Genomic DNA, 8,515 nt, shown 5'->3' with positions numbered 1-8,515 from the left:
CCTGTTATCAATACACCAAAAGGGGCAGCAGGAGGTGAATATGAAGTGACTGAACAGCCTCTGAGAGCGTGGCAAAGACATTGCACTGTCTCGGAGAGCAGAGGGCCCTAGCTCTTTTGCTAATAAAAAACCCATATTGCCTACGAGAAGAAACAGCCTTCATGAATTGTGAGGCTGTGAACACCAGATCCCTGTAAGATGAGTTAAATATGATCAATGTTTCCAGGCCAAGGTATTCCCTTGCTGCCTGTTCTGGGCTGAAGGCTTTTTCCTACAACTGTCACTGCAGAACTGGAAAAGGAGCCAGCTCCCTGAGATCATGCTGGAATTGTTCTTCAGATGCTGCTCCCAAGTAGAAGAAACTGTATTTGGAGTTGTACACCCTTTTGTGAAGCTGCTCAGCTGATGGACGTTCGTTCTTGGGCACACACTCCACGTCAGAAAATGGCAGGTAGAGGACCTGGAATGAGGGGTCTTTTTCATCTGGAGGTGTGGAAGAACCAATGATGCTACAGCTATGGAAAACTCGGGATTGCGCTGCTGCTGCCCTGCCCACTTGTCCCAGGCTGAGAGATGTTTAATGCCCAGGCAGATGTGCATTTGAGCTCAGGTCCTCACCCTTGACCTCACCTGAGCTACATTCCGGTGAAACTTGTGCCAGGCCCATCCACTGGGTCAGCAGGCACTTGACCCTGCTGACCCTGGTTACCGTCACCAAACCTGCTCTGCTCGTCTTGCATGGTGAGTATAGCACTGTTGGGCTGTCACCTTGTGTCCAGCTTGCCTGTCACCTCCTCCTGCCTCCAGCACCACAACCCCCATGGCTGGGAAGGGGGGCAAGAGTAGGAGCAGCTCTGTGCACTCTTGTAGTGAAGGAACCAATCATACCAGAAAATGTTCTATGAAAGCCCTGTGTTAAACAGGTCAAACTACTGCCCAGATACTCCTGCGAGTGCTGACATGTGGGCAAGGTTTCCCACTGTGGGGAGCTCTTTGTTGCAACAGGAAATAAGATAAAGTGCTGGACTGGCTGGGGCTGCTGGGTTCACTCAGATGGGTGATGGAATCTCTGTCCTTGGAGATTTTCAGGGTGTGGCTATGCAAAGCCATGGTTGACCTGATCTAGTGCTGGTGATGGTCTCACTTCAAGGAAGAGCTTGAGCTAATGCCCACTAAAGGTCCCTTCTGTAACTCCATGCCTGGGAGGTAGAGGTTTGAGCTGGGCAGACACATGTGGTGAATTCTCCAGTATTTCAGCACAGACATCTTGTATCCAAGGTCTCAGATACCTTGTTGAACGGGACCAGGCTGACGTGGGTGGAGGAGTTGCCGGCTGAGGTTCTCTGGATTGTGTGCTGTGAGTCCTCTCTGACAAATGGTCTTATCAAGTATGAGGCAAAGAAAAAACATCCCTGTTCTTCAATAACCTTGTCTGTTTTGTGAAGATACCGAATAGCCCAGAGCAGTCCTTTGCAAGAAGATAGTTGGAGATATTTGACCATTTGTAAAAATACCTGTTTTTAAGCAGCAATCAGCAGGTTTTTTTACAGCGGGCATGATGTAAATTTATATAACCAACCAGGTGTTCTGCAGTGGGGCTTTTTAAAAATCGCCCTGTCCTAATTTTTTCTGCCTTGCCATCTTTGGCTCCCTCGCAGGGTGAGCAGCCGCGCTATCGCGTTACCGCCTGGCAATGGCAGCAGCTGGCGGTAACCCAACCGGAGCAGCATGGGACAAGGAAACAGATGGAGCAGCAAATGCTCTTTGTTTCCTTTTCTGCTTTCTAAAACAGATTGTGACTAAAAACATACAGGAGAGGCTTTTGCCATCTTCCCTGCTACTGTGGCTCCCTGGCTGCAGCCAAAGCCATGGCATTTCCCAGCAGGGGTAACCCCTCCCCGCCGCAGAGCCGAGCTCTGCCCTTTTGGAGGAGAGCTGCAAAGAGGGGAAGGGCATCAGGCACGATGGTTACAGGCCCTTGGAGGGGAAAGAAGGGTGCAGTGGGTGAGATGGGTGAACTGAGCTGAGGACCCCCCATGCAACAAGTCCTGCTCTTGCTGCTCTGAGTGCTGGTTCTGGTGTTCATTTGAGCTTGAGTGAACCACATCAGCTCATTAAAGTGGCACAGAACAAAAGTGAGTGGTGTTTTGACAGGTTAGGAATTTAGGAACCTGAACTGGCCCGATGGATGATCTGGCAAGCACTGGGATGAGAATGAGGAGCAGAGCCACCCCAGAACATGCCAGAAGGAGAGAAAAACAGGGAAGGAAGGTGGAGGTGGGATGTCCCTGGTGAAGCAGATCGACTCTGCTGTCCAGGGCAGTCCTTGTCCCAAAGCTAGACAGGACATGGGAAGGGAGGTCTGTGCTACCAGGTCACATTCTGTGAGCCAAACTCTGAGGCTGCTGGCAATGAAAGTCAGGAAAATCTCCCCAGCAGAGGTTTGCCTGTCTTGCTTCAAAATTCTTGTGGGATGAAAACTCCCCACAATATGTCACTGACACCACATCCGTTACAGGTTCCCAAAGGACTTCTACTGTATCACAACCTCCCACACTTTTCTATGTCTGGTAAGAGCCCTGCTGCTCGTGTCTGTGTCTGCTAAGGATTTACTGGTGGAGCTGGGCAATGGTGCTCTCTGCCTCGCAGGAGATGTTATACTTTGGAAAATGTGAAACTGTCTCTCCAACAGCTGCCTTGAGCTGGGGGACAGCTGCCCAGAGCAGAGGACACTTGCTGAGAGGCCTGTGGCCGAGGCTGATGACACGAGACTGAGCTGGCAGCACCACGTGCACCCAAACAGCAGCGGGAACAGTGGTGACACAGCTGTGCTACCTCCTTGAACCTCCCTGCTTCTTCTCCCACTGAGCTTCTTGTGCTGCCTGGCCCGTCTGGTTTTGCTGTGGCTGATGTTTGTGCCAGATGATGTAATATTATTGTAGGTACTTGCCAAGAACCGAGTTTATTGTTTAGCCACAGACAGAACCTGTAATTCCTCAAGTTAATCCTGCAGTCTGATGTTTTTTTCTTACAAGCCTTGGTCAGTTAATTGAATCCCCATTCCTGTGAGTAACCTGGAAGGAAGGTTCCACTGTCAGGACCTGAGAGTTAAAGAAAGATGGGGATTTGTGAGATCATCTTTGCCATTTCTCACCAGTGCAGAGGCTCTTGTGGGAGTACTTCTTGCTGGCCTTGTCTCCTGGGGATGATCATTCAGATATCTGAGATCCCCTCAGGGTGTTTTGCCCAAGTTTTATCATCTTCATCCCATTATTCCTGTTCATCTTAACTAACAGAAAAAAATGTTCCATTTTGTTGTTTATAGGTGTCCTCAACTGCATGTTGTTATTTCTTACTAAATCCTTTCAATAAAATAATACAGATTTCATTTTTTAAAACTCAATCCCTTTTGCCCTCAGGTATTGTGTCGAGCTCTGCCTGCACACCACCTGCTTACTAATACTGCTGATAACACAAATCCTACAGTGAGCACAAGAAGTGGGTGATTACTCTTTATCTGTGATTCTTTCTCATATAGTCAAGGGTTTGAGGACCAGCCATGTTCCTGCTGAAGTCAGTGGGAACAGCAGCAAGTTCTTTGCTGTCCCACGTACCCGCAGGGAGGAGTGAAGTTTCCAAAGCTGTGGTTGCCAGCGTTGCGATGCCGAATGTCCCCGTGTGCTGCGCTGTGCCAGGCAAGCTCGGCTCCTCTCAGCATCCAGGTATTCAGCTTTAGGCAAACCCCTTTGAAAGCTGTTCTTTGCTCGTTTTTTAAACATCTTGGAGATCTACTGAGCAGATCAACTCAACAAGCAGGTTGTTGTGTTTTCATGTGAGTGCTGTGCACTCGGGCTGGGTGCTGACTGCCCGAGCCACGGGCACCTCCTGGGCTCACTGTGAGCAGCTGCTGTCACAGGAGAGAGGAAACACTTGGGATTACACCTGAGCAAAGTCCCCCCGATGCAAACCCCAGGTAATCCCCCACAGTGGCACAGGTGCACGAGGCCAAGGTCAGCCCCACCGTGCTCGGGTGGTCTCACGGGGCAGCTCCCGGGGAGCATGAGCTGAGGTCAGCCTGGAAAGTCAGTCTGCAGGTTGGGGGCGGGATCAGGCAGTGATGGTGACCAGGGTCAGACACAGTCCAGTGACAGGTCCACAGGGACAAGGCAGAGCTGAGGTCAGGCCAGACAGGCAGTCTGCAGGTCAGGGTCAGAAACACCCAGGGCTGGGCATGGGCACATCAGTGAGAGCACTGGGGACAAGCACACCTCAACACAGCTCAGATGGGGACTGAGGGCCCAGGGCTGACCTGAACTGGGGCTCCTGGGCAGGGCTGGGGTGAAAGCCCCAGGAGAGGCTGGCCTTTAAGGGCTTATTAGTGCCCTTGGGGCCCTGAGAACAGCTTCAGATGCCGTAACAGCATGAGCATGGCCAGCTTAAATGAAGCCAAAGTTCTGCCTCTCCCAGGTCCTGATCTCCAGGAGTGGTTGACAAAGGAGACTTCCCCCTTCCCATACAGGCAGTTCCTGGGCAGAAGTGGGTGTAGGTGCTGGCAGTGCTGCTCCTATAGACATCTCACCAGGGCTTCTGGAAGGAGCAGCATTGCCCAGCACTAAAACTAGAAGACAAGCTGAGGACAGGGAGGTTGGGCCATGGGAGAAGCTCAAATCTCACCACCAGTGGGGTCCAGTCCTTGGGGAGCAAATTGGCCCTTATGTCACAGAGACAGACTACAATCCAAAAAAGCAGGGTCTGTCAGCCAGTCCCTCCCCGTGTCCTTTGCAACTTCATGCAGGCCAGGGAGCTGCAGTTGGGATCCAAGTGAGGGAACAGAATCTGCTCAAATCTAGCTTGTGTAGTTACCATCAGACCCATTGGATGCCTTGGAACATATTCAGGATCTTCTTTGCTGGCATACAGACATGGTCTACACCAGCTTCACATTTTGAAGGGTATTTTATTTTTAATTTAATGTTTCAATAGCTCTCTTCAGAGTGCTTTGTAGGCATAGCTTTTTCCTCCTGGTGATACAAACTGTTCTGAGCCATTTTAAAATCTTCATGCTTCTTACAACCATGTTATCCTTTTAGTTTATTCATTTTTTAACAATCTCTTGGGGGAGGAATTTCTTTGTTGCTGTTGTTCTTTCAATGACACCAGATAGAACACATTATACTCCCTGTTATACATGGCTGTTCTAATAGCACAGTTCTGAATGAAGCCCCTCACACAACTCAGCACTGAACCCAGTTGCTTCTTTTATGTTCTCCAACCAGCTGCTCCAAAAATCAAGCCTTTGTGGTATCTAAAATGTAGCAGACGCACGATATGCTGATGTGACATTTACTCACTCAATATGGGGGTAATTGGAGACTTTTCATAATGATGATGTTTTCTGCCTTGGCAGCCACTCTGATCTCCTAAATATATCACTGTCACCACCGCTGGTTTTAAAGCCCGTTCACTACAATAGTCCTAATTCTCCCCTTTGCCTATTTAGGTGTGATTTTTCTACCTACAGGGGTTCAGTGTCACATGTTGGAAGATTAAAATGGTTTAGGCACACTGACTCCAAAGTTTCTTCAGCATCCAGCATCACTCCTCTACGTGCACAACAGAGTCAGTTCTCCCTGCACATCTGCAGCCGCCCACCCCTTGCCTTGTACCAGGGTCTGATAAGGTTGTACCCAGTCAAAACTGGGCAGTGCAGTTGTTCTGCCTGCTTTTGTGATTGCTCCAATTTGTACACTGGAGCACATTGGTGGCTCTTACTCAGTTTCTGTGCCTTTTCAGGCTGGACTTCATTTGTTCATCCTCCATTAGGCATTTTCTGCTTCTCCGGTTTTGTCAACCTCCAGCCCCATCTTTTAACTACAAAAGCGAGTGGCCTTGCACCCCCACCCTGCTCCCTGCACCCCCACCCTGCTCCCTGCACCCCTACCCCGCTCCCTGCACCCCTACCCCGCTCCCTGCACCCCCACCCCGCTCCCTGCACCCCTACCCTACTCCCTGCACCCCCACCCCGCTCCCTGCACCCCCACCCCGCTCCCTGCACCCCTACCCCGCTCCCCGCACACCCATCCTGCTCCCTGTACACCCATCCTACTCCCCGCACACCCATCCTGCTCCCTGTACACCCACCCCGCTCCCTGCACACCCATCCTGCTCCCTGCACACCCACCCCACCTCCTGCTCCCGGCCCATGGTACAGGCAGCAAGTGGTGGTCAGCAGGCAGTGAGGGCAAGGGCAGGAGGTGCAGGCAGGAGGCAGTGCAGCAGGTGGCACAGGCAGCAGGCAGTGCAGGCAGGCGGTGCAGACAGGCAGTGCAGGCAGCACAGGCAGCAGGCCATGCAGGCAGGCGGCACAGACAGGCAGTGCAGGCCGTGCAGGCAGCAGGCGGCGCAGCGCTTCGCTATGAACAAGCGGTCCCACATGGTCTAGCGGTTAGGATTCCTGGTTTTCACCCAGGCGGCCCGGGTTCGACTCCCGGTGTGGGAAAGCTCAAATCTTTTTTTCTTTCTTTTTTTTTTTTTTTTTTTTCCATTTCCTCTAATTCCTTTTTAGTTTGCTAACTCTGCCTTTCCCCCTCGCAGAGCGGGTGACACGGAACAGCTCCCGCTGCCCTGGCCCGCTCAGCGACCGAACGGCCGGGGACGGGGCAGAGCCGGGGGGCTGCACAGACCCAGCCGGGGCCCGCCTTATCCCCAGCCCCGGCCGCCCCTCCGGACCGAGCCATCCCACGGACAGGAAGGCTCCTGTCGGGAAATGTGTGACCGGGGGATCCTCGGCGGATCCAGCCGAGCGTGGCTGTGTCCACCAGCAGCGTGTGCCCTCCTGCCAGAGCCGGGCTCCACAGGCGAATGGGAGGGGACAAAAGCCTCGGGGAAATCCCCCACGATGAGCCTGAGCACAAATGCCAGTCACTGGTGAGGAACGAGGACACGGAACCGCTCAGAGCGGCGCTGGGGGCTCACTGGCAGCACCGTGGGGAGGGCGCGGGAACATCCCCAGCAAGCCTCCTTTGGCCTGTGGGATGACGGCTAATTTTGTTTACAACCAGCCTCCGCAAAAACGATTAGGTCGGGGAAAAAAACCCTACTAGAGTCATTCTTTGTTTTTAATCTTTGAACACGTCATTTTTCCTAAATGTTTCAAAATCTGTTAGTTAAGCACTTCAGCTTAGAAAGGCTTGGACACTCTGGGCTCCAGGACCATTTAGTGCTATTAACATTTCAGGAATTTTGTTAGAAATTACATTAAATGACACAGTAGACCGGGATTTTCACAAAAATTATAATTTCAGGAGGCGAAGTTTGTTTAGAACTTCTCTTTAGTTTGTTTCAGAATTGTAGAACAAAAAAGAGATACACTACAACTCCCCAGCAACAATTGCTTCTCTCATGCTGCCTCCAGCAGGAAACTCACTTAATGTTATCTGCACTACCTTGAACAACTGCCCAAAACTTACTGCGCGTTATTTTAAACTCTGAGGGGGGGCTCTGAGGGAAACAAAGCGCTGTTAGCAAGACGAGCGGGATTTGTTTCACAAGCCGTGATTTCCCCAGTCAAACATTCCGGTTTAAGGCTCCAGCGACCTGCAGGGGTTCCAGAAGGCCCCAGAGCAGGGTCACGGACACGGGGAGTCCTGCGGGGATTGGAAGGGCTGGAAGAGCCGGGACAGGACCCGGGCTGGGCTGGAGCGCTGGAATGGCCTCACAGGGGGACATGGCCCCTGCAGAGCCGGGGAGGAGACAACAGCCTGTCCCGGAACTGTTTGTCCCGTGTCTGTCTGTCCGGGGGCTGTGTGTCCCGGGGCTGTCCCGTGTCTGTATGTCCCCGGGCTCTGTGTCCCGGGGCTGTGTGTCCCGGCCACGGCTGGCCCGAGGCTGTGTATCCCGATCTGTCTGTGTATCCCACCTCTGCCTGCCCCGGGTCCCTCCCGGCCCCGGCCTCAGCCCCACCCCCGCACGAGCTCTCGCGAGAGCTCCTGAACGGCCGCGTGACGAGACCACGGGCCCACCCAAGTCTCGCGAGAGGTCGAGCTGCGCCGGCTTCCGGGTGCGACCTCTCGCGAGACGTGGGCACGGGTGCGCGGGGCCTTGTGTGCTCGCGAGTCTCGCGAGAGCCCCTGCGCGCAGCACTAGGCGCCCCCGTGCCAGCGGAGCCGCGAGCGGCCGGGCGCCATTTCGGGAGCAGCCGCAGCGGGGCCGCCCCGGCAGCGCCACCGGCACCGCCACTGCCCGCCACCGCGGCCGAGCCGCCCACGCCGCCCGCCACCCCGGCGCCGCCCCAGCGCCGCCGTCCGTCCCTGGTTCAGACGCCTGGAGAGGGCGCCTGAGCCCTCGGGCCCATCCCCCACCGCCACCAGCGCAGTGACGCCGGAGCCGCCGCTGCCGGACCGGGGCCCGAGCGAGGATCGCACCGCCCGCGGCGCAGGTAACTGCGGGCGGACCCGCGCCCACCGCCGGCCGCGCCGGGCCTGCCCCGCCCGGGGCCGCGACTGCGCCCCCCCCC

General features: G+C 54.1%; 1 protein-coding gene and 1 non-coding gene across 6 annotated transcripts in view; both read left to right on the top strand.

Moving 5' to 3' along the window:
• Positions 1–6,427: 6,427 nt before the first annotated feature.
• Positions 6,428–6,499, top strand: TRNAE-UUC. Its single transcript has one exon. It is a non-coding gene; the product is annotated as a tRNA-Glu (tRNA).
• Positions 6,500–8,255: 1,756 nt separating this feature from the next.
• The window catches only part of RBM39 (RNA binding motif protein 39), a 33,169-nt gene continuing 32,909 nt past the window's right edge, over positions 8,256–8,515 (top strand). Inside the window, exon 1 of one of the 5 annotated variants that reach the window (XR_003537475.1) lies at positions 8,256–8,437. The gene's annotated coding sequence lies outside the window, so the exon portion shown is untranslated. The remainder of the gene's footprint in view (positions 8,438–8,515) is intronic. The other 4 variants (XR_003537476.1, XM_027704646.1, XM_027704647.1 and 1 more) reach the window with 4 other exon arrangements.

This window comes from Neopelma chrysocephalum, unplaced genomic scaffold, assembly GCF_003984885.1.
Source record: "Neopelma chrysocephalum unplaced genomic scaffold, ASM398488v2 Primary Assembly neopelma1_286, whole genome shotgun sequence".
NCBI classification, from domain to species: Eukaryota; Metazoa; Chordata; class Aves; order Passeriformes; family Pipridae; genus Neopelma; species Neopelma chrysocephalum.
This window is presented reverse-complemented; position numbering and strand designations above follow the sequence as displayed.